This window comes from Mycetomoellerius zeteki, unplaced genomic scaffold, assembly GCF_001594055.1.
Source record: "Mycetomoellerius zeteki isolate Tzet28-1 unplaced genomic scaffold, Tzet1.0 scaffold96, whole genome shotgun sequence".
In the NCBI taxonomy this organism is placed as follows: domain Eukaryota; kingdom Metazoa; phylum Arthropoda; class Insecta; order Hymenoptera; family Formicidae; genus Mycetomoellerius; species Mycetomoellerius zeteki.
Genome location: NW_017257999.1, coordinates 392,183 through 416,067, shown reverse-complemented (window position 1 = coordinate 416,067; position 23,885 = coordinate 392,183). Strand labels below are relative to the sequence as shown.

The following is a 23,885-nucleotide window of genomic DNA, read 5'->3' as shown; positions in this document are numbered from 1 at the left end:
TTAAAGAGTCTTCAATGACACTAATTTCGAACAATCTTTCCATTTTCTATTCTTAATCTAAAATTTTAAAATTTAAAATATTTAACTATTTTGGCGAACGGCAATTCTACCATTGGTTCAGCCATTTTGAATTTTCAAATTCTAAGTTCGGATTCGGCATTAACAACCCCGAAAACCTTCTAATACTTCATTTCGCCGAAATCAAGAAACTTAGCATTTCCGTCCGCCATATTGGTTTCGCCATTTTGAATTTTTAATTCAATATAGTAATTTAATCAAATAGTAATTTAATAATAAATTCGTAAATCAAAATCATTACTTTTATAATATTTATTATAACCAAAATGATATTTATTAAAAGCGTTTTCTACAAATGTAAAACAAAAAAAAGGAAGCAACATGTACCGAGATTAGATTCGAGTTCGAAAAAAAAGGATTATAAAATTGTTTATGGTAATTAACTAAAGATTTCCATTCGCCATAGTGATTCAACCACTTTGAAATTTCAAATTTTCAATCCGCCATAACGATGAGGTCAGTTTTCTAATGCAAACATTTAGAATATAAATTCGTAACAATATATTTCATAATGTCTAAAAAGGAGAGTATAATGGAGCAGCGCAGGGAATGTGCTAGTTAAATATAAAATAAACAAGTTCTATTTACAGTTAGTGTTCTGAAATTTGCGAATCAAAATACTACAGTAAGAAAGTTTTCAAAAAATTAAGTAAAAAAGTTATTTTTTACTTATAAATTTTTATTTTAAGTGATAGTTTGTGAAATAATAAGATTTTGAATACGGCCAAATATGGACATTTTTTCAGACAGACTATAACGTCTTTAACGTTTTTAACTTTAAACGCGTAATCTATAATTAAGGCTTCTGAGTAGTCACCACAGCCATATTGAATCGTGACGTTAGAAGCGAGAAAAGACGTTAATTTTTATTACGTGCCATTTATAAATAAAGACAATTTGGATAAAACGAAATAATCGTTTTAAAACGATTGTAAAAATGGACCAAACTATCCTTATCCTCTCTAACAGTCAGCAAAATCGTAAAAAGTGATGAAAGGCACATGAAGTGCTTTTATTCAGTCCCTAGCCTATTTTCATTTATACGTACCTTTTATCATTTTTTACGATTATTTAGTGATAGGTTAAACAGTTATTTTTTTGTAAACGGTTATAACAGTAAATAGTACAATATACTTTAAAATATAGATAGTACAACATAAATATTTATGTATTAAACAATATGGAAAGACTAACTAATAATATAGAAATAAGAAAATAAATATAAAAAGAACTAAAATTCTAGAACTGTAATAGTACTTAATATAATAATATTATATTATCCTAATTAAACAAAAGTAATTACTAGAAAATGAAAAAGATAATAAAGCTTTTAAAAATGAAAAGAAGATCAGAGTTGTCTTTATTTATAAATGGCACGTAATAAAAATTGACATATTATTTCTCGCTTCTGACATCACGATTCAATATGGCTGTGATGACTACTCAGAATCCTTGAACCTTATATTGAACCCAAAAACCATATTATAAAATAAAAATGTACACATAACTTCTTTGTTTAATTTTTCATAAACTTTCTTGCTGTGGTACTTGGATTCGCGAATTTTAGAACACTATATATTCTTGCTATTCTTTAGGGGTTATATATAAATATATAGGTTATTCTTCAGATCTATTATATATAATAATAGAAATAAAAAATTGTAGGTATAAATCGTGTGATAAATATGCAAATGACTTTTTGATAATATAATTATATACTATATTGCTGCTGTTATATCGATATAATCAAATTAATCACATTTTAACACATTATTAATATATTTTTTATATTTTGATGGAAAAAATTAAAATTACCAAAATTACACAATATAAAAAAATTTGTAAAAAATGATACGAATAACATGTAAAATATATGTATATGACTTATAATAGAAATATATACATATCATTTTACGGTATTCTTTTGTACAGTCCAACTTTTGTGGAAGCATAATTATAATCAATTAAAATTAAAATTCCAAATTTATATTCCTTATCTTTTCTTTGAGGAATTTATTTTATTAAATAAACATAAAGAATATATCACCAATCTAATTAATAATATTTGCATTCAATGACGTAATAATAGATATCTGTTTAATGCGATAAAATTAAAGATTCTTCACTTTGCAGTTATATAAAAATAGAAATGTGTGCAGTGTCGTTATAATATATAATTTTAAAATTATTTCAGTGCTCACTTCCTATTCTCACAATAAATAAACACTGTCCCCTTTTTAGCATTTTATATATGTATAAAAGATACATAACACATACACCACATAACGGAATCGTTGGATGTTCTGCGATTCTCAAGAGGATGGCACTCAACTGCACCAGTAAATTGAAAGCATAAATAATACGAACTTTTACACTCTTCTCCGTCGAGAACCGTATTTTACTTTATTAAGATTACATTTTCATCGACTAAAATGCATTCACGTAATTTTTAAATATTAACGTCGCACTCTAGTCTGTCGAAGCCGATTTATACATGACGAACATTTCTGATGATTGACATTTTTCATATGATTTACGCACAATCGTACTTTCTCTTTTTCTCTCTTTTGATAGTTATATTTAAAAATTTTTTTTAATCTTTTTAATTGGTAATAATAAATTTTAAAATAAAAACAGAAAATAAAACATTTTAATATAAAAACAAAATTAATTTTAAAAATCTTATTTGATTGGCAAAATTTTATGCGAATAGTTTATTAAACAATTAAATAGCATATCTTTTCTTTGATAAAATTTTTGCTCAATTAGTGTAAACCTTCAATTTATAAACTTCAAGTTAACGAGGAACAGAACATGGATTACTCGATTAGATGGAATGCAACCTTCTTATATATCTCTCACTCGGATTCTTCCGGTTTTGCGTTTACTTATATTCTTTTCACACAATAGTGTTAAACTTGCAGTAACTCACGCACCGTTGCGCTTTGCCACAAAGCTGTGCACAAACGGACCGTTCGAGTATTACTGTCCATTATCAGGATGCCGAGCGTGCTGCATCGCTTATCACTTGATTGTGTAAGAAATAGATTTACTCAGATATATGAAATTGTAAAATATAGACTATTTTTGACATATTGCCTAATGTTAATGCTGCTTTGACTGTTAATGCTGCTTTGACTATCTTATCATCGCATACTATTAGTAATATTTTGTACGTTCCTGTTTTTTTTATGTTTCAAGGCTGGTTGAGGCAGCCATTATCGTAACATTGTGATATATACGTAAGCCATGCAATTCTTTAAATGTTGAATGTTTTATTTTGATAACTAATCTTAACTATTTTTTCTAATTTTTATTTGATGTGATATTTATTCAATCCGTTTACCGTTGCAACGTCTCTAATATCTTTGTTGTGATAATAATATTTATAATAATAACTGTAAATATAAAAGTACGATATTTTTATACAATACCGAGAACAAAAAAAATACGTGCAAAAGAAGAAGTTGTGATACTTGTTATAATATTTAACCGTAATAAAGCAATATAAAAGAAATAATAAAATAATAAAATATAAAAATAATAAAAGTATATTAACATTAAAATTTATTTTAAAAACAGATTAAATTATTATTAACAATTAAATACAATAAATCGAACGGCAGATGATTGAAATAAGGAGAATAAGGAGAAATTTTAACATTTAATAATTCTGACAAATGTAGGTACACGTCTATAAAGATGGACCCCCCACCATCGAAAATAAAGTTCGGAATAGGTGAAAAATTTAGTGCTTTTTAGGTGCTAATTTAGTACCCTATTACGAATTTTAGCTTAAACCGTTTAGCAGCAAAAAAAAATGGGGTCCAGCTTTATATAAAGCTGGACCTCCCTATAATAGAAACAATATATACAGAGCGCGTATAGAAAAACTAAATACACAGGGACTTTAGTGCTAATTTAGTGCTCCAAAATAGACCAAAATATTTTCAATTATGGCGTTATTTTAAATATACCAACATATTTTAAGTACTCCACTGTCGTATACGTTGCGAAACAGAGCGCGCCGCGCTCTAATATTCGTTCCTCGATCGTCGAAGAATTTTAAGTGCTAACTTAAAGTGACTGAAAATAATTAAGAAGTCGCGAAAGAGCGTGCGTCGCGCTCTAAAATTCGTTCCCCGGTCATCGAAGAATTTGGCTCGCAAGATATTGGTATTAAAATGTTCCTTAGACATCGTAGTAATATGAAAGTTTTTTTTTGAGTGTTTCGCAGCGACCGTTGCGAATCATTTGCTTTCACACAGACAACTATTCTGGAGTGCTAATCGACAATGTATTCTTCTTAGCAGAAAACGGATAATTTTTATAAATTTGACAATATACCTTGATCCAAAAGGTCCCGGAATTATCGCCAGGTGATGCTCTGAGTCAGCTGATTTGAGTTCTGTTTTTTTGGTTAGGTTGCCACATCTATCATTGACATTTCCACCAAATTTTATCGCCATAGCTTGACATTTGTAAAAGTTACGCCGTCTTGAGTACATCTATCTCGCACGTGTTTTCGATTTTTTACAGTTTTAAAAATGGAGTTGAATTTGCACCATGTTAACGTACCGTCGCACAGTACCATCATTATCCGTGAATTTTTGACCAAGAACGAAACAAATACCATTCAACAGCCATCGAATTCACCCGATATGGTTCCCTACGATTTTTTTCTGTTCGATCGAGTCAAAAAACCACTACGGGGAACGCGTTTTAACAGCCGAAAGGAGATAATGGAAAAATCAAAGACGGCTCTGATGGCTATACCGACAATAGAGTTCCAGAAATGTTTCGAGAGCTGGATCAAGCGCTGGCATACCTGTAAGTGCGTTGCAGTCGATGGGGAGTACTTTGAAGGGGACAATATCACTTTTGATGAATAAACTTGTATTTTGAATTTTCTGAATGAATTCCGGGAACTTTTTGATCAAGATGATATTTAGTCACTACAGCACAAACAAGATAAAAAAAGAAAAAATAATTGTAAGGTTCACTATTGCCTACTTATCATTTATTGCCACCATGATAGTGCAGAGCCCTCATGGAATTATAATCTTTCCAAGTATAATCGACGAGAAAATAGCCCCGGAATGGCACAATATGGAATAATGATTGCTCGATACAATAGAGAATAAGGAAAACCTATGATGGTGCTGTGGTCCTCCGAGATCGTAATACATCGGTGATCGTACTGTAAGAACACGAGAACATGCTTGTTACTGCCGATTCGTAAGATAATGTAATATTCCATCACCGTCCGATCGCTTTATTAATTCTTAACTTAAATGTATAAAATTCACGTCCGCTGATTATTTCTTTTCTTTTTAACAACATTGAGAATGACCCGATAAGGGTTGAAACGTTTGTGCAAAATAATAAACATCTATTTATTTATATTGTATATATTCGAATTATAATGTGCAACGAACATCCAGCGTGATTTATAACCCTTTCAATTTATTATTATTTTAATTAATTGAGCCTTTAATTAATTTTATTTTTAGAATAATACTGTTACACTGTTAGATGTACGTAGCGTCCTTTTTGTTCGCTGATATAAATATGAGTTTTAAAATTATGTGTCTACATTGTGTTGGTCATAAATATCATATTTTTGGATTCGATACACTGTCGACCGGTGTAATACTTTCTCATTTTGAAGCGGCTTATTAGACTATATTAATAATAGAAATTCAACAGCCTATAGCGATCGAAGCTAAATCTTTAATGCTTTAAATAATTCGATGTGAATTGTACATACATAGTATATATATAATTCACATTGAATTATTTAAAGCATTAAAGATTTAGCTTCGACCGGTATAGGCTGTTGAATTTCTATTATTAATTGTGTTTCTCACATGGTACGGTCTAAAAATAAGATTCTTATTGTTTAAAAGACTATAAACTAACTAAAAAAAAAAACAATTTAGTGGCCGTTTTAGAAAGTGAAAATGTTATTACTGATCGGCAGTGTATCAAATCCAAAAATATATTTTTTACGGAGTGCAGACATATAATTTTAAAATATACTTTTTAGTTTCAAATTAATGATATCAGTTACATTCGTTTTTTCAATTTAAATATTGAAATTATTAAAAGTAATAAATAGTTTCTTCGTTTTTGGCTTGATTTAAAGACACATTCTTTCATTGTAAACAATTTGTTATTTTTAAATAAATATCTTCTTTTTTAGAAAAAGCTTTATACTTAATTTTAATCATATAATGATATCTAATTGATTGAATAAATAAATATTCAAATAATTTATTAGATAAAACAAAACATATTTCTAAATAGAATAAATATTTATTTAAGTCAATTTTAATGTAACGTATTTATTTAGTAAAAAAATGTTTTTGTCGATGTAAATGTGTAAATAAGCAAATAATTAATATTTGCTAATAATAAATGAAGTTCAATTAATAACATTCAATAAATATTTGTAATTTATTTCATTCGTTAATTCTGATGTAATAATATTTTTTATCTAAAAATTAAAAGGTCTTTATTTAAATAATAATTCACTAAAAATAAAACGTTTTTCTGAACAAAATAAATATTTAGAATTTAATCGGTGCATTACTAACACTCTATTTAAATGACGTCCGCATTCGATTGACGTATTGTTGATAAAGCAATGATAATAAATGACATTGACTGTGTATTAGCATCGATAACCATAACTATACAGTTACGCTCACAAATATTTTGTTACTAATATATTTTTGTCGCGTTTTACGAAAAGTTGAATATTTTGACAAAAAGAAATCGTAGAGAAATTTTTGACCATGCATTTCAAAGCGCAAAAATATGGCTTTAAACCTACGTTTGAAATTTTTTGCGACATTTTGTTTCTGAATTATAGAAAATTGAAAATTGGGTAATTATGCCGATGAGGGGAGCCAGCCCCGATGACCTTGACCTTGACATATGTTGTCAAGGTCATGACCCTGAGTGACCTCCAACAAGTTTTAGCCGTCGCTCGTCATTCGTTAAAAAGTTATTTACAGTTAAAGTTAGTAATTATTTCATCGCTTTACATGAAAAGTCAGATAACTCTGGGCAGCGAAAAAGGTATGGGGTGAACTGATTAAGGGAATATGACTTTCCAACCCCCCCCTTCGACTCTCACCCCCGCTCCCTCCCTGCAAAGTGAGAGTGAAAGGTGAGAGTCGGACGCCCTTTTGCAGAGTTGAGGGGGGATATATGTCAAGGTCAAGGTCATCGGGGCTGGCTCCCCTCATCGGCATAATTACCGAAAATTGATTTTCAAAGATAAAAATATTGCAAAAGTATAAATTTTCAATTTTAAGAAATTTAAGAATAAAATAGAAGATAAAATAGTTGTAGAAAAAAAATTCAAACGCAGATTTAAAGCTTTATCTTTATACTTTAAAATGCATGGTCGAAAATTTCTCTACGATTTTTTTTCACTGAAATATTTAACTTTTCATGAAATGCGATAAAAATATTAATAACAAAATATTTATAAGCTCGATTGTATGTATGAATGTAATCGTTAGTTCAATCACTAAATGACAACATTATTATTATATACAAAATAATTTTTTTTGTACTTAATTACAGCATAATATGACATATCTAAATATAAAAAAAATAAAATAAAATTTTATGCCATTGCTGTGTAATTTGATATCGACCTTTAACACAGACTGCATCTAGCAAAGAAAACTAATCATTGAGTGCTTAGTGATTCTTTTGATCTTCTTAATGATTGGTTCATGCCTTTAATTCTTCACTGGTTCTAAGTGTAGGAATCAATCATTAAAGAATCACTAAGCGCTTACTAATTAGTTTTTTCTGCTGAACGCAGCATTCTTGATAACAAGGGTGAAAGTCTGATGATTTTAGAAGATCTAATGAAACGTGAACGCTGTGGTGCTCTCATTAATTCTTGCTTGAATAAATATTGATTTAATGTAATAAGACTTGAGCGTTATCAAGCGTTATTTTATGGATTTTCTGCATCTAGTTTCGCAATTATTTTTCCAAGAAAAACTCTGCAAAGAAATTTTATCAGCAAATAATTCGATCAATATTTTACATATATCTTGTTCTTTAATTCTCTCGAATAAATGACGTAGCATTTCCGACATTCAATGTATTAGAATCGTGCCAAGATAAACAAATAAAATTTCGATGAATTCAATGAAAAATATTATACGATTCCTTCTTTTCTACATATTATTTAGAAATTTTCGACAACTGTATAAAATAAGATTTATCGTACACTGAAAAAAAGTTTGCTAATAACTACCAAATGTTTAATGAAATAATCCAAATTAAGTATTTGGATTTTAATATAAACATAGTTTTACCTCTACAGATATTTAGTAAATATTACCAAACGGTATTACCAACGGTAATTATACGTACTTACTAAATATTTGTAAAGGTAAAATTATGTTTAGTTATATTAACCAAACATTTAATTGACATTATTTCACTAAACATTTGGTAGCTATCACCAAACTTTTTTTCCAGTGTATAAACCATTGTTGTGTAACTTTTATTTACAATAGTAGCTTAATTGTATCTTTATAGAATATGTGTTTATTGAAAATATATATTGTATCCCTCCCTCCCCTTTATAGATATTTATAGATAACTGTATCGTCATTTTATATCGTCATCTTACGCTATTTATATCAATTATTCGCGCCATTGATTCTTTCTCTTCTAATAACAATTTTCTATTCAATTCTATTGTTCTATATAATATGGCTGTTACGTTCTTGATTGACATTAATGAATAAGAGATAACGGCTTACGCGAGCGTGTATGTATTAAGTCAAGTGATAAATATAACAGCGTGTTCATCGAAGCATATGTATCATTCTTGATTTTCAATATAACATTGCTCTTTAGCAAATTGACCTAGTCACTATCTTCTATTGAATATTCTCGCTTGTAAACACATCTCACAATGCGGCGCCAAATTTAATGTTTCATGACATAGTTTCAAGAACTACTGTTTCAAAGTCACCGTTTCTAGTATCCCATTTACGCTTTCTATAATCTCGATAGTACATATTATAACTATACACTATACAACGTGTTTCATAAATGCATGTCAATACTTTAGGAGGTAAATCTATACACTTAAATAAGTAAACAATGTCATATTGTATAAACATACAGTGAGTGCAAAAAGAATTCATACAAGGAAATTTTTTATAAAAAATGTCTTATTTGTAGAAAATAAACATTAATTAGCAATTTTATACAATGAATACATTCTGTTCTAATATAAACAAACGAACTTCGCACGTATTCTTGATTTTTAGAAGCTAATTTCTCGACTGTATATGAATACTTTTTGAGCATCCAATATACAATATAATTTTTTATTTTCGCTTATTTTTTAGATGATATATTTTCTATAATTAATACATCTTTTTGGTATGTATAATTTTAAGAAACATAGAGTCTATTTTATTCTTTATGAATAAATTGTCAATACCCAGCAAGAAATGGTCGTCAATTAAACCTCGAATCAACGTCAAATTAGTGTTGAAATCATTGTATCGATTCGACATCAATTTAATGACTCATTTCTCGCTGTGGATAATATTTACTTTTTAAAAATAAAGTTTTTTAAAAAAATATTTTTTCTGTACGAATACTTTTTGCACTCACTATTTTACATACCTTAGTTTTCAAGTTATGAATGATTAAAGAAAATATTCGATGTATTCGCCTCGTGCGTCAACACATGTTACTGTATATTATACTTAGCTTAGTACGTTTCGACGTTATTTAATGTTTACAAACAATACCCATTAATACAAATCGGACAGAATTTCAGGCAGTCAGTATCTTATACCGCGAGTTACTGTTCTAAATACTGTTCTAAAAGCGGCAAAATGGTGACCCTGGCTATCAAGCAAAACTTATACACGATGGTGTTCCGTCTTATTTTCATTTTGAAGCGAGTATTCCTAAACAACGCCTTCGTAAATCGATGGATAGAGCGAGGCGGATCCATTCTACAGCCGTCAAGATTTCCTGATCTTAATCCATTAGATTTTCATTGGGACCATTTAAAAAATCTATTGTGTATTCAACGCCAGTAAATAATGTGGATAATCTGCGAGAAAAGATACGAAAAATGGATTTGAGATTATTCGAAGAATACTTAGTATTTTTGAACGAGTGCGGAACTTAATGATAAGGCATGCAGTAGCGTATGTTGAGGCGAATACTTCGAACCTTTTTTTTTCATCATCCATAACTTGAAAACTGAGGTATGTAGGACATACGTTCATATGACATTTTTTATTTAGTGTATAGATTTACCTCTTAAAAAATATTGACATACATTTATAAAAACACCCTGTATATCTGCTATGCATGTTTAACGCCTGTCAACGTAAGCTTTAATTGTGATTGCGCATGCACGCACATTGAAAAAAAAATGTACTTAATTTTAATAAATAATTATTGAAATAATATTAACATTTATTTACAGAAAATTAATATTTGCTAGATAAATAATATAACAGTTAAATTAAATTAATGGTTCTTGTATCAAATAAACATATATGTTTACATTTAGTAAATATTTAACTGACATTATTCAAACAAATATTTATTAAAATTTAGCAAAACTTAACATTTTTCTTTCAGTACACACACGTGTATGTTTTATCTACTATCGATATATATATATATATATATACATATATACAGCGATTGGCGACCTATTAAGTGTAGTCGAAAGTACTTTAAATTGTGCCGCCTATGCGGGCAGATAACGCAACGACCATGAAATAGCTGCGATATACCCATTCCCGTTTAGAATTTTACTATTTTATCAGTTTTAACTTCATGGAATATTACCAAGCCCAGTTTCTGACGAAAACTTGAAATAAACATTGATGCTTGACATTCAGTACATTATAATAAATCTAATCGAACAATCCCTGTATCTGTACTCTGTAACTCTTATGGGCTTTCTACAAGCAGTTAGTCATCACTCATATCATATAAATCAGTAAATCAAAATTATAAATCTTAGGACACTTTCATTCAGAATAAATCATATTAAATCGTTACGTCACAATATTTCAGCCACAGATGGTTCTTAGGGCAAATAACACTCTATGATTGGTCAGTCATAACATGATCCAAATTTTAAATCGTAAAAAATGGAATTCGTCCATCTCTACTGTTCCACGCTGATTACTGACTTATTGTTGCCTTATGACAAGCTACTGATTCGCTTACAACTCGCTCCTATCTTCTAATCTCTGTTATTAATGGCTCATTGTAGATAGTCCATTAACGACAGCGACAGTTCGTTATCGTTATATTATCATTATGCAATTTTTTAAATCATATATTATACATGCTACTCATATTCTGTGTATCTTTTAATAACAATGTCGGTATCGTTACAGTTTTCTTTATCGAAAAAAGCTGTGCGACGATAAATGTTACGATATAACGATACCATCGTTAAGAGATACAGCAAAATATGGGTCTTGAATTCTTGAAGAAATTGATAAGAAAATTTAAATATTAGTATATGTATTAAGCAAATTGTGAAAGCCTTTTATGAGATTATGGTTTAAAGACGAGCAGTAAAAAAGGTAAAACTTGAAAATTCGGTGAGAATATCTACGTGAATTAGACGTGAAACGAATGTGAAATTTCATTCCGCAAAGCTTTCTTGTCAGAGTTAATTATTATAGTAATATCATATACGGAGATAAATTTTAATTGTACAATAGCTGTCTCAAAAGAATTATTTTAATAATTTTTACTTTATATACATCTAGATAAATTACATTGTTTTATTAAACTTAACCAGAAAAGAAGAGTTATTATTTAACAGAATATTAATTTTGTTAAAGAAATAAAATTTGAAAAAAAAAAATAAAATCAAATGAAAACGGTATAATAATCGATAGCAAATTATTATACGCACATGAAAGATTAATGATACGAAAAATAAAAACTGTTACTATCGTTTATATTAGTTAAATGAAATTTAATTAGATAAATCCGTAATAAAAGATAAAGGTAAGAAACAACAGAGGGAAAACTTGTCAATAAAAAAATGTATTATTAGGCAAAAACACAACTATAGTTTGCACATCCATTTATGTACGATCGCGCACTGAAAAAAATGCATGTAATTTTACATGGAAATTACATGTATATGACTGGAAAATTATCTAAATTACATAAATATGCTTGGAAATTTACTGAAAATTGTAAATTTCCAATCATATTTAGGCGATTTTCCAGTCATGAACATGTAATTTCCATGTAAAATTACATGCATTTTTTTCAGTGCGTGATACAAATAGTTCTCGCGTTCTTAATGCGTTCATAAAAAAAAAAGAAAGAAGACAAACGGAACCAACAGGTGTAACGTCGTGTGCAGTCGCTGATAAATTCTATGTTGTTACATAAATATTGTCATTGTTCCGGCCAGTAGTTTAGTGACACGCTAAATTACGTTGAGGCCCGTCACGGCACACGCGTGCATTGTCGCTCGTATCCTGATAACACGTGCATAATAAATTAACGTGCAAGTCTGGCAGAAATGCATATAATCATCGGCATGTTTCTGCGCCGTATCGCGCAATCAAACGTGGATAAAGTCCAGACGAATTAAACCAATCACGTAGTGACGATCAGTGAGGAGGAAGAGCTCGTTGTTCCCTGTTAACTCGCGTTCCTTTTTCTATCTCGGGCTAAGCACTTCGACGATAATCGACAGAAACCAATAAATCAGAAACAATAACTCCCGTCAACTTCGAATTGTCGTCATCCCGTATGCATATAATGTATGCGGGTAATAAATCTACGGCACGCAACGCACGACGGCTGTCAGCGGGCGGGTGCCGACATACAATTATTTAAATCACCTCAGAAGCGTGATCTCGTCACGTTCATTAACGACGACACGAGGAACTCTACGGTAAATCGCAATATCGTAAATCTTGCGATTTAAATTCTGACGAGCGTGTGTTAACTTTTGCATCACATTATACTGATTTATCATCTTTTATATCATGTCAAATTCACTGTTTTCAGACTACACTGATTGTGAGAGGAAAGTTTTTGGTATTTGAACTATATTTATACGATTGTCTAGAAAAATCACTATAAAGTAGGTATAATTAAATTATAGTAATTACAATCATTTTTATAATAATATACACAGAGAGAAAAATGTTTGGTATTTGTAATTATAATTATATATTACTATAATTATGATTATTACTGCTATAATAATAATAATGTTGCTGGAACTATATATATAGTTACTGTTATCGCAATATTATTGTCTTCTTGTAAAGAAAGGATCATTAAAATTCAGAGTAATCAGCCGGAAATTTTTTCCGCTTGAGCTCTCTAAATTCTTTGTAGAAGTCCGTCCAAAAAGTCAGAATCTCTGGCCGATAACCGGAGAAATGACAATTATGGTGAATTATGCGTAATCTGATAAGGACAGTACCTTTTGGAAACGTAAATTACAATAAACATATTTTTATCACACAGTCTCTCCTTTCTTTGTACCGCGTATTATTTCGGGTAGCGCGATATTTATTCCTCCGAATAGAAGAAACCCTATTAACTGTTTCGAACGATTCGACCATGATCCAGGTCATTGCGGACGTCCGTAATATAATTGTCGCGATCGCGAGATAACCCAGATTGACTGCCACATAGAATTCAGTCATATTATTCTCGGACGATCGTCACAAAGAGATTCAACGCTCAGGTATAAAGGAAGCTGACGCATTTTTTACAGCATGTTGATTCGGTCCGATTGATCAGCCGCAGCTTTAATTTCGAGTCTTTTTAATTCTCGTTACCGGAGAGAGAATAATGTACTTTTCGCGCTTTTTTCCCAATTGAATCGACGACATGCACTTCTTCATATGACCGGCACATAAAATGGCAATGGATTAGCAAAATATATAGGTAGGCCAATCAGAAAAAAAATCATCAAAAAAGAATTAAAGAAAGAAATAACTTACATATGTTTAGAGAATACACAGTGAAATAAATAAAGAATTTTTTTCTGCAAAAAATAATTCTCAATTATTGAATACGTTGACATTAAATCCGCAAGCATTTATTTAAAAAAAAAGCAACAATAAATAACATAGATATATAATTTCATAGAAGTATTACAAATATTTGTGCTTAATTCTGATGTCGTATTTTGTATATTTCCTTTAGCTAAAATTCAAAACTTTGTATATATTATAAAAAAGAATAATAAAAGGCTCTAGGGAATATAAATCATAAAGTACAATTGTTAATCAAAGCTAACATTAAGTATTCTTGTGTGAATTCAAAATCTTTATTACATAATAAATTAATTAAATATTTCAACTCTACGTTTTTGGATCATTCTTAATAATTAACAAAAGCAATGGTATATCACAAAATAATTAAATAGATTAAACAAATTGTCGCAGTCAGATAACTTAAAAAAAGTAAGTCAACTCTGAGATACATAAGAAGTGATTGTATAAGTAAATTTTTAAAAATATAGACTAATAATGATATCTCGTTCATTGTTAGTCAAATTGAGTCCATATTATCAAGTCACCATTTTAATATGAATGATTTAGTGTCTTACTTAACAAATGCATTTTATGTATCTCAGCGTTGACTTGCTTTTTTTAAGTTATCTAACTGTAATAATTTCTTTAATCTATGTAATTATTTCATGATATACTACTGCTTTCGTTAATTATAGAGAATGACCCAAAAGCCTAGGATTTAATTAATTTATTATGTAATAAAAATTTTGAATTCACACAAGAATAACATCTGTGTTGTCTCTAATTAGTAATTGTATCTTTGTAATTTGTCTATATTGTTTATTTTGTTTATTCTGACCATTTGTTGCCTTGCGTTTATGTGTATGTTGAAATTGTTCTTTAGTTTTGTTTTAGTGATATTGCTATACCTTTCGAATAAGACTGTATTGTATATCTGAATAAATTATGTTATCTTCTACTTACATTCAATTCACGATGGTCATTTGAGGTACATATAATTCGGTAATAGCGGTCGTGTTGGGGGATGCGCGACTTATTTCTAGTACACAATTGACATTCTAGAAAACAGAAGTTATTCCCAGGTTATCCCTCGAAGAAGCGGAAGAGAGAAGGAGAGGAACTATGTCAAACTATAATATGAACGGATTAGTCTACCAACTTTGATACTTATTGCCCAAATCTTACCGGCCGTTGGAAAAGCTACCAGTAAATCTTTTTCGAATAATTTTCTATTATAATATTGAGATTTTTATAATAGATATTATGATAATAATATAATACACTATTTTCTTACTCAATACAAAAAAATAACTAAATAATTTTTTATAAGTTTTTATTATGCATAATCACTGTACAAATCCTTTTTTATGTAGAATAAAAAATTTTTACAAATGATATGATATAATAAATTATATGATACTCATTAAATCTAAAATATATTTATTTGTTTACTAAGAAAACAAGATCTATAAAATAATAAATCACTTGATGACAAAAGAATTAATTAAAAAAAGGAATATATCAAATATATTTTTGTTTTTTTTATATCGAAATATTCTTTAATGTATGTATGTACATTTATTATATGGAGCAACATTAATATCGACCAAGACTTTTTCTGATAATTGAATGAAAAAAATTTATTTAAAAATTTAAAAAGCTCAACAAAGCAAACAAAACATTTCCAACTCTTTTAATATGGTAAATGTTAAAACGGATTCTGCATGTAGCGATGGAGTTTATATCAAATATTGATACAAATTGATCAACTCGTTACGCGAAAATTGATGCAAATTAATTTCAAATGCTCATGGGAAATATTTGGGATATTTGGAAAGCAACATTATTGCCGACTGATTGCGAGCGCTTTACTGTTTACGGTACAATTTGGTATAGGATACTTCGGTTGTCTAATTAGTCCTCAATTTCCGCCTCTTGCGCTCCAACGAATTAACCTTTGACCATATCGTCTGATGATTTAAGCGAGTTTTGCGTGCCATCCACGTTTGCAAATTGCTCGTCGATGCGATTCATGCAGCGGTGTTTCGTTGCCAAACGTTGACCTAACACGAACTTCATGAAATTTAAATAGAGCGTACAGCAACGGATATTATTTTACTTATGTTTATACATTTTATTTTTTGTTTTATATTAATGAACTGAAAGTTGAAAGCGCATTTATGTAAATATTTTACAAATGTATTCCAACGCGGAAAATGGTTGCAATTTTCTGGAAAAATTTGGTTAACAAAAAATGGGAAGTAAACGAGGTCGAAGCAATCTTAAGCATATATCACGCTTATCTAGTAAAATTATGAAACTGAAGAATTGAGAGTTTTCCACAAAAACCAAATAAATCTTTTTTTTAAATTCTGGATTATACCACCAAATTATACTCTATCAGTAGTGTCGTAAATAATTTTATTCCCACAAGAATCAAATAAAAAATAAAATTAATATTTGCAAAAAATGTGTTTTTATTAAAAGCAATTTGTAAACGAGGTCGAAATAATCTTAAGCATATATATCATGCTTATTTAATAAAATTATTAAGAATTGAAGGGTTTTCACAAAAAAACCTAATAAATCCATTTTTTTAATTTTAGGACCTACAGGACCAAATCGTACTCTATCACTAGCGTTACATCGTGAACAATTTTATGAACAAAAAAAGTGAAAAAATTATTTCTTTATACTTTAAACAATATTTCTTTCTTCAGCTTTATTATTATGTTATAAAAAAATTAATATAAAATTAGAGGATAAATACATAAAAAGAATAGTTTTGCTGAAGTATCTAAAAATTTAGCTAGATACAAGTCTGAAAATAATTTTGTTGGACTATCAAATTAATTTATGTAAGACATTAAAGCATAATGAGCAATGCTACAAAAAGTTTTGACATTATAACAACCAGCTTGAACGTCCGACATCAGTGCTGGAATTTACTTGCAACTTTCAGCTGATTTTCAGCTTGGTTATAAATTCCAGCACTTTCCTACATAATTATTTTGATAGCCCAACAAAATTATTTTCAAATCTGTATTTAACTAAAGTTTTAGATATTTTCGTATTCAATCGACAATAATGTCATTTTCCAAAACCTTTCTTTCTGTGTAGGTAAATAAAATTTCCACGAATTCAGAGATTTTTATCTTTCTTTAATGAATTCTTAAAATATTAATAATTGAAGTCTAAAATTTTATTTTTACATCTATTACGATTCCGGAGAAAAATTACCATACTTATATAACAAACGGTTTGAAAATGAGATATTTTTCGTTTTTTTTTTTAATTTAATTTTTTGAATTTGTTTAATTTTTGTGAAAAATCTTTCAATCTACAAATAGCATGATGCATTAAAAATTCATATAGCTTAAACGTTAAACGTTTTACACTTAAATTCATAGTGTTAAATTATATCCGAGTTATTTTTAATCATTTCTATAAGTCACCACTGCTCTTACTCAATATATTATTAATTTAAGTAAAACCATGAAGTTAAACAATTTTATTCAAGGAAATATATTAAATTTGATTCAAATTCAGTTTATTACTTACCTACTAAGTGCATATGTGTTAATATAAAAGTTGTTACTTTCAAACTAACCACAGAAATGAATCATTGAGTTACATTTTGACACACATGGAAGTGAAAAATAACAAAATGTTATTTAACTCAAGAGATTGCCATTGCAGCTCCTATGATATCTAACAGTGTAGATCGAAGATATTTGTCAATGGTTTTAAAAGTATTTTTGATTTTTTTGACACCGGATTTACGCGAGAAAATATCGTCCCGCGAAACATACGTCTGCATAATACTCCGCATCTGCATTGTTCCCTTAATTTTCCAAGAGAAAAAATTGTTTTCGTAGCAACGATCGACAATTCGCTTAGAAATAAATTCGGAAATAAATTCGACTGTTATACTCGTACACCGGTGCCGCTATCGCCTTTATCGAGGTACAATCGCAAAGAGGACTATACCGTCATATCCCGAGCGTGAATCAACCTTCACGCTCACACACCTCGAGTCACCCCTGTGTCGTGTTTTATCGTGTGGCAATCACACGCGAGCACAACCCTACCGCGTTCTATATCCAAGCCTCACGACAAGTGCGCCAAAGTAATCGAGTCAGGCCGACATGTGCCTCTGGTATGTATTCGATATGTATGTATAACGTACATACGTATGTATATCGGACTACGACACGCGATCGTAAGCATTGAACTTCTCGCACGAAACGTCGATGTTTCTTCTGCTAACGTCAGAATATATTTCTTCGTTGTACTTGCTACGATGCATTCAAATTCACTTCCTAAACAGAGATGAAAATTACGCAAATCCCCCGCAGTTGCAGTCATTACATATTACCAACGCGAAAAATTTATTCCTATCACGTCTCGCGTCTCTTCCTTCTCGTTCGTTCATTTTTTATATTTTAACTTTTTTAATCCAACCATGTGAATTAAAAAATGACGTTTAATTCTGATTTAGATTTATCGCTTTTAGATTCTTTTAAGATTCGCAGATTAGACAATGATATAAAAGCGTTTTCTCTTCATTTTTCGTACTTTCGTTACTTTTCATTACTTTCTTTCATTCTTTATAAGCAATTGAATTTATTATATGTCCAATATCTTGTTTCCTATGCATAATTTCTATTCATAATTTCAATATGTTTTTGATTACACAGAAATTTGTTTTAACTAGTAAAATCTCTCTCAATCGATATTAAAATTCTCTTCCTAAAATAATGATTTGTTTTCAATTTTCAAATTTTTTGTTTGATTTATTAGGTTAGCTTTAATAATGCAATGGTAGCAATAAAACACATTAGTCGATAATATCGATACATTTTGCAATACTACAAATGGTGTTCGATAGACACATGTCGAGAAAGTTTGAAGTTTGCGACGTTATAGCCTCGCGAGCGTTGCAATTCTTGATGGTGTGTCGAGTTGCGAAATAAAGAAAAAAGGGTATAAGCAAGTTATCAAGAAAGACAGTCGTATGTAAGACTTTATGACAATAGAAAGTAAAGCTGCAAAATAAGCAAAACTGTTTTCTTAACTATGCAACGAGACTATTGATGAATATAAGAGACTCGCAACGCCTGAAACTTCCGCAATATAAACCATCCAAGTCACGCGTCAATCCGCAAAATATTATTTTTTTTAATTAGAAAATAGGAATGGGAAACGTATAAACTTCTGTGAAGTTCATAAACTTTAAATTGACAGAAATAATTATTCGCGAAAATTCATAGTCAGTAATGATTTATTGCTTTCTTTGAATATATGTATATTAAAGAATTTTTATATATTAATTCAATTCTAATATATTGTATTAATTTTAGTTGAGATAAATTAAGTTAAATAATTCAAATAATAATTCATAGCTAAAATTTAATAAAATTTCGTTATAAGCACACATATTTGTGATAATAACAAATTATTAAGTATAAAATAGTTTCTTCAATAAATTTATTCTATAGAAATTAATTCTTCGATTTGTCGCCAAAGATAAACGTATATATATAAATGGAATAAAATAAAATTTAGTTATTTTTTGTATGTAATTTATTATAGTATTAATTATTATAGTATGTGATTATTTAAATCATTTTATGAATAACAATGTTTATTTATTTATAAATAAAAAAGCTATATAGAATTAATTACTTGCATGTTTATATTAAATAAACGTTTTATGCTACAGCACAACAAGTAACTTTTGGAAACGACCAATAAACGAGCGACTTTAGATGTTAAAAATTAAAATATGATTTATACATTAACCAAATATACCAAATTTAATTACAAAAACGTTTCGACTCACAGAGTCTTCTTCAGTTTAAAATCGATTAACCTATCTTTGTACGTAAAATGTACGTCCAACGAAATTAATGTCATTATTATAAGAAAGTTACTTGTAGTGCTGTTGCAAATATCGAGCGTTATTTACATTATTTTGTTATTATTTATATGCTATGTATTATTTCTTTATTTTATTTTTGTATTAATTTATTGTTAAAAAACAGAAGAAAGAAAATATAAATAAATGTATTTTTTTTATAAAAACGATTAATCAGGAACTACTTTCATTTTCAAATATAATTATCTATAAAATTTTTTAAAAAACAATGTTATATTTTTTTTTAAATTTAAAGTTCCTGCTTTTCAAGTACTTATTTAATATAATTTTACGTAATGTATGAAAAATAAAAATTTTTAAACACGACAGTCTTTTCCAAAACTTCTGTTTACTTTATTGATTATAATTTTTTTATTAAGGATAAATATTTTGCAATATTCTTTGATACTTTTGTGATATTAAAAGTATCAATAAAAAAATCAGCTAAATGAAAGTCAATATTATACAGTCCGAAAATTAGCACATCAGAATATCATAGCAAGATAGAGCGAACTAAACTGAGTCGAAAAGTCCTCTACCATTTTGCAATTTTCGCAATGATTAACGAGATATTAATTACTAAAAATTACACCACTTTTTGCTACAGTTTTAAGTAAATAACTTTGAAATGATTAAGATTCGATTTCACAATATATGGTTACCTAAAGATTAACCAAGAAATTCATGAATTTCATTGATGTGTGTGTGTGTGTGTGTGTGTGTGTGTGTGTGTGTGTGGGGGTGTGTGTGTGTGTGTGTGTGTGTGTGTGTGTGTGTGTGTGTGTGTGTGTGTGTGTGTGTGTGTGTGTGTGTGTGTATTGGTAACCTTTAATCTTTAGGTAACCATATATTGTGAAAACGGGCCTAAATGCATTCAAGTAAATCCACTTTGAACGAATATTCATTAGAATTTTATTAATATATATAAAACATTTGATTTAATTCGTAATACACACATTACTTCCTCATCGAATTTGCAAATACAAAACTGTACAAAATTTACGCGATTTTAGATAAAAAGTAAGGGAAACAAAAAAATTAAATAACTTTTGAACTAATAAGAAAATTGTGCTCAAATTTTATACAGATGACATGTATTAATAATAAAATAATTTATAAAATTTTTTAATTTTTGGTAATTCTTTGAGTTGTAACACATATAGACTTAATAAACATATTTGTTTGTATCGTTCTATTCCTTAATGTCTGGCGTTCCGATTGAAAAAAAAATTTGTTACATGTTCACTTTTATGAAAATTATAAGCAATCAAAGTTGAATTAGGTATGTTATACCCAGTGTGTCGTTGCTATAATAAAACGTATAGCAAAGCGTTTACATTTTCTGATCAATGCATATTAGAGCTGTTCTAAATTTCATGGCATATCACTCTGGAATTCTAAGAAATACATAGGTGTAGTTTTTCTTAAAATTCAGTTTTATTATTACAATATCCTATATATTAAATTAATTGAAATAAAATTGCTTGTCTCAACATTTTACATTAAAAAAGAATTTAAAAGGATTTCTATTTATACATATATATAAAATATTTAAAATATTCATAAAACTTTTATTATAATCAAAATAAAGATTTAGATTTTTAACAAATAATAACAAATTTTAGACCGTTTTCAATCTTGAAATTTTTATTTAAAAATAATATATACGTAAGAATGTATGTGCGGATATATAAATAAACAAAATTATATTATAATATATTAGATAACTTTTTACTTCTTAAACATCCTTTATATTATATCTATTATATATGTTTTTTAATACAATTGACTAGGTTTTTAATTTTTTCAAGAATCTCTTTGTACTCAAAAATTAAATTTTTTCGAAAAAAACAATCGACTTTTAAAAATATAAAAACACTTAGATTAAAAGCTTGTTATTTTTTTAGCATGAACACACACACACACACATACATACATACATACATATATGTATATCTCACATTTTATATAAAAGATGAATTTTCGTTAGATGCACAAATGTACAATAAAGTATAACATATAGTAATTGATAATTAATAAATGTTTTGATCGCCTCTCCCGCTCCCCCTCCCCCTTGCGTGTTTTCCAAATCCACGAGAACTATCGCCTCACTCATCTTTAATGTTCAAAGTCCCACGAAACCACCATTAGAATAACCACCCCTTCCTCTTATCAATACAAAGGATTCCTTTGAAAGAGAAATAAGAAAAACTCACCAAAATCGTCACGTGGTTGACCACGGAAGTGGTCCTTGCAGGAACTTGCTGTCTGATGGATGGACGGACGGACGCACCCCGGAACGATGCACACTCCGGTCCGGTCACATGTCAGAGCCCTTTCGTCAGATCGTACACAGTGGAATATGCGTTGATATGCGCGGACTCGTTCATCCCTACGACATCGTGCAGATCACACGTTGTAGACCGCCGGCCCAACCCGTCGCTTCTGTCGTTTCGGTGGTGGTCCCCCATCCCCTTCTCTTTCTCCTTCTCCTGCTCCTCGTCTTCCTTCTCTTTCTCTTCCTCCTCTTTCTCTTTCACCTTCCCTTCCCTCGATGACTGTTACGCGCATCGCTCCTTCTCCCTTTCACAGATGAGAACAGCGCGAACAATCTACCCCCTCCTTCCCTCACCCTCTATTTCCCTTCGGCACTCATCGGGCCGCCACCAGGACCTTACCCGTCGCCCCCAACACGCGGGGGTAAAATCCATAAGACGCGCGTCTGCGCCCTCGTGATCGCGATATAAGCGCCCTTTAACCGAAACGCATCAAACTATCCTTCTGCATAGGGTGGCATAGGGCTTCCAATGATGTACCCAGAAGGAATAATACACAAAGTTGAAGATCGACAGTCTGTACCTTAGGCCGGTATTCATAGTCGATTTTATATTTAAGACTGTCTTAAATACAGTAAGGTATTATGAATTAATTAGAGAGCTATATTAGGGCCTCTTTCACCAATTCCGATTAACGCTAATCGATGATTGATTCAATCATCACGACTGCCAACGTGAAAACTAAATACAGTTTGTCTGGAAGAGAGAGGAGACATTCTGATACATTAAACTGCTGCAGTTGGCACTTCTGTGAGTTAATCGTCGATTAATTTAACCAGAAATTGGTGAAAGGTTCTTAGCATCTTTACATTATTTAAGACAGTCTTAAAATAATAATATTATAGACTTTTAGTTGGAAATTTACAAATATGTAACACAAAGTAGGAAATTGATTGAGTCGTTGTACAATAGACGAAAGAGAAGTCATCATTTAATCGCTTAAAATATTTTATTAAATATAATTATATATAACTTGCGAATAAACAATATAAATAAAAATATGGAATATATTTTTAAAAGCTGTAAAACTGTGAAACTATAAAAGTTTTATATTTTATGTACGGCATAAATATTTTGAAATAATAAAAAATATTATTAAATTACACCAATATAAAATATTTTTATTCGTTGTATATAATAGTATATATAATAATAAAATAAATAATTTTACAATTGGACATTATTTTAAAAACATGTTTATTATTAAGATATTGTCACGAAATTTATTTCCTAGGATGGAAGCGTGAAAATTCATTTTTTATTTTTCCGCCTGATAAAGGTGCACATTTTCACGAGCCGCTCAAACTAATTATTTCAAGGCTGCATTCAGAAACATCATCCGAGTGCCACCATGTATCATTTTATCCTTGTTATTCACCTAATGTTAAACAAGGTTAAAATGATACACAGGAGTACTCAGGTGATGTTTCCGAACGCAACCCAATGGGTGCATCCAGAAACACGACTGCTTAGGCTGGAATC

General features: G+C 29.5%; 1 protein-coding gene across 2 annotated transcripts in view; it reads right to left on the bottom strand.

The window, feature by feature from the left end:
• Positions 1-22,524, bottom strand: part of FucTA (glycoprotein 3-alpha-L-fucosyltransferase A) — a 36,741-nt gene extending 14,217 nt beyond the window's left edge. For both annotated transcript variants that reach the window (XM_018460743.1, XM_018460744.1), the window contains exon 1: positions 22,284-22,524. The gene's annotated coding sequence lies outside the window, so the exon portion shown is untranslated. The remainder of the gene's footprint in view (positions 1-22,283) is intronic.
• Between the last annotated feature and the right edge of the window lie 1,361 nt (positions 22,525-23,885).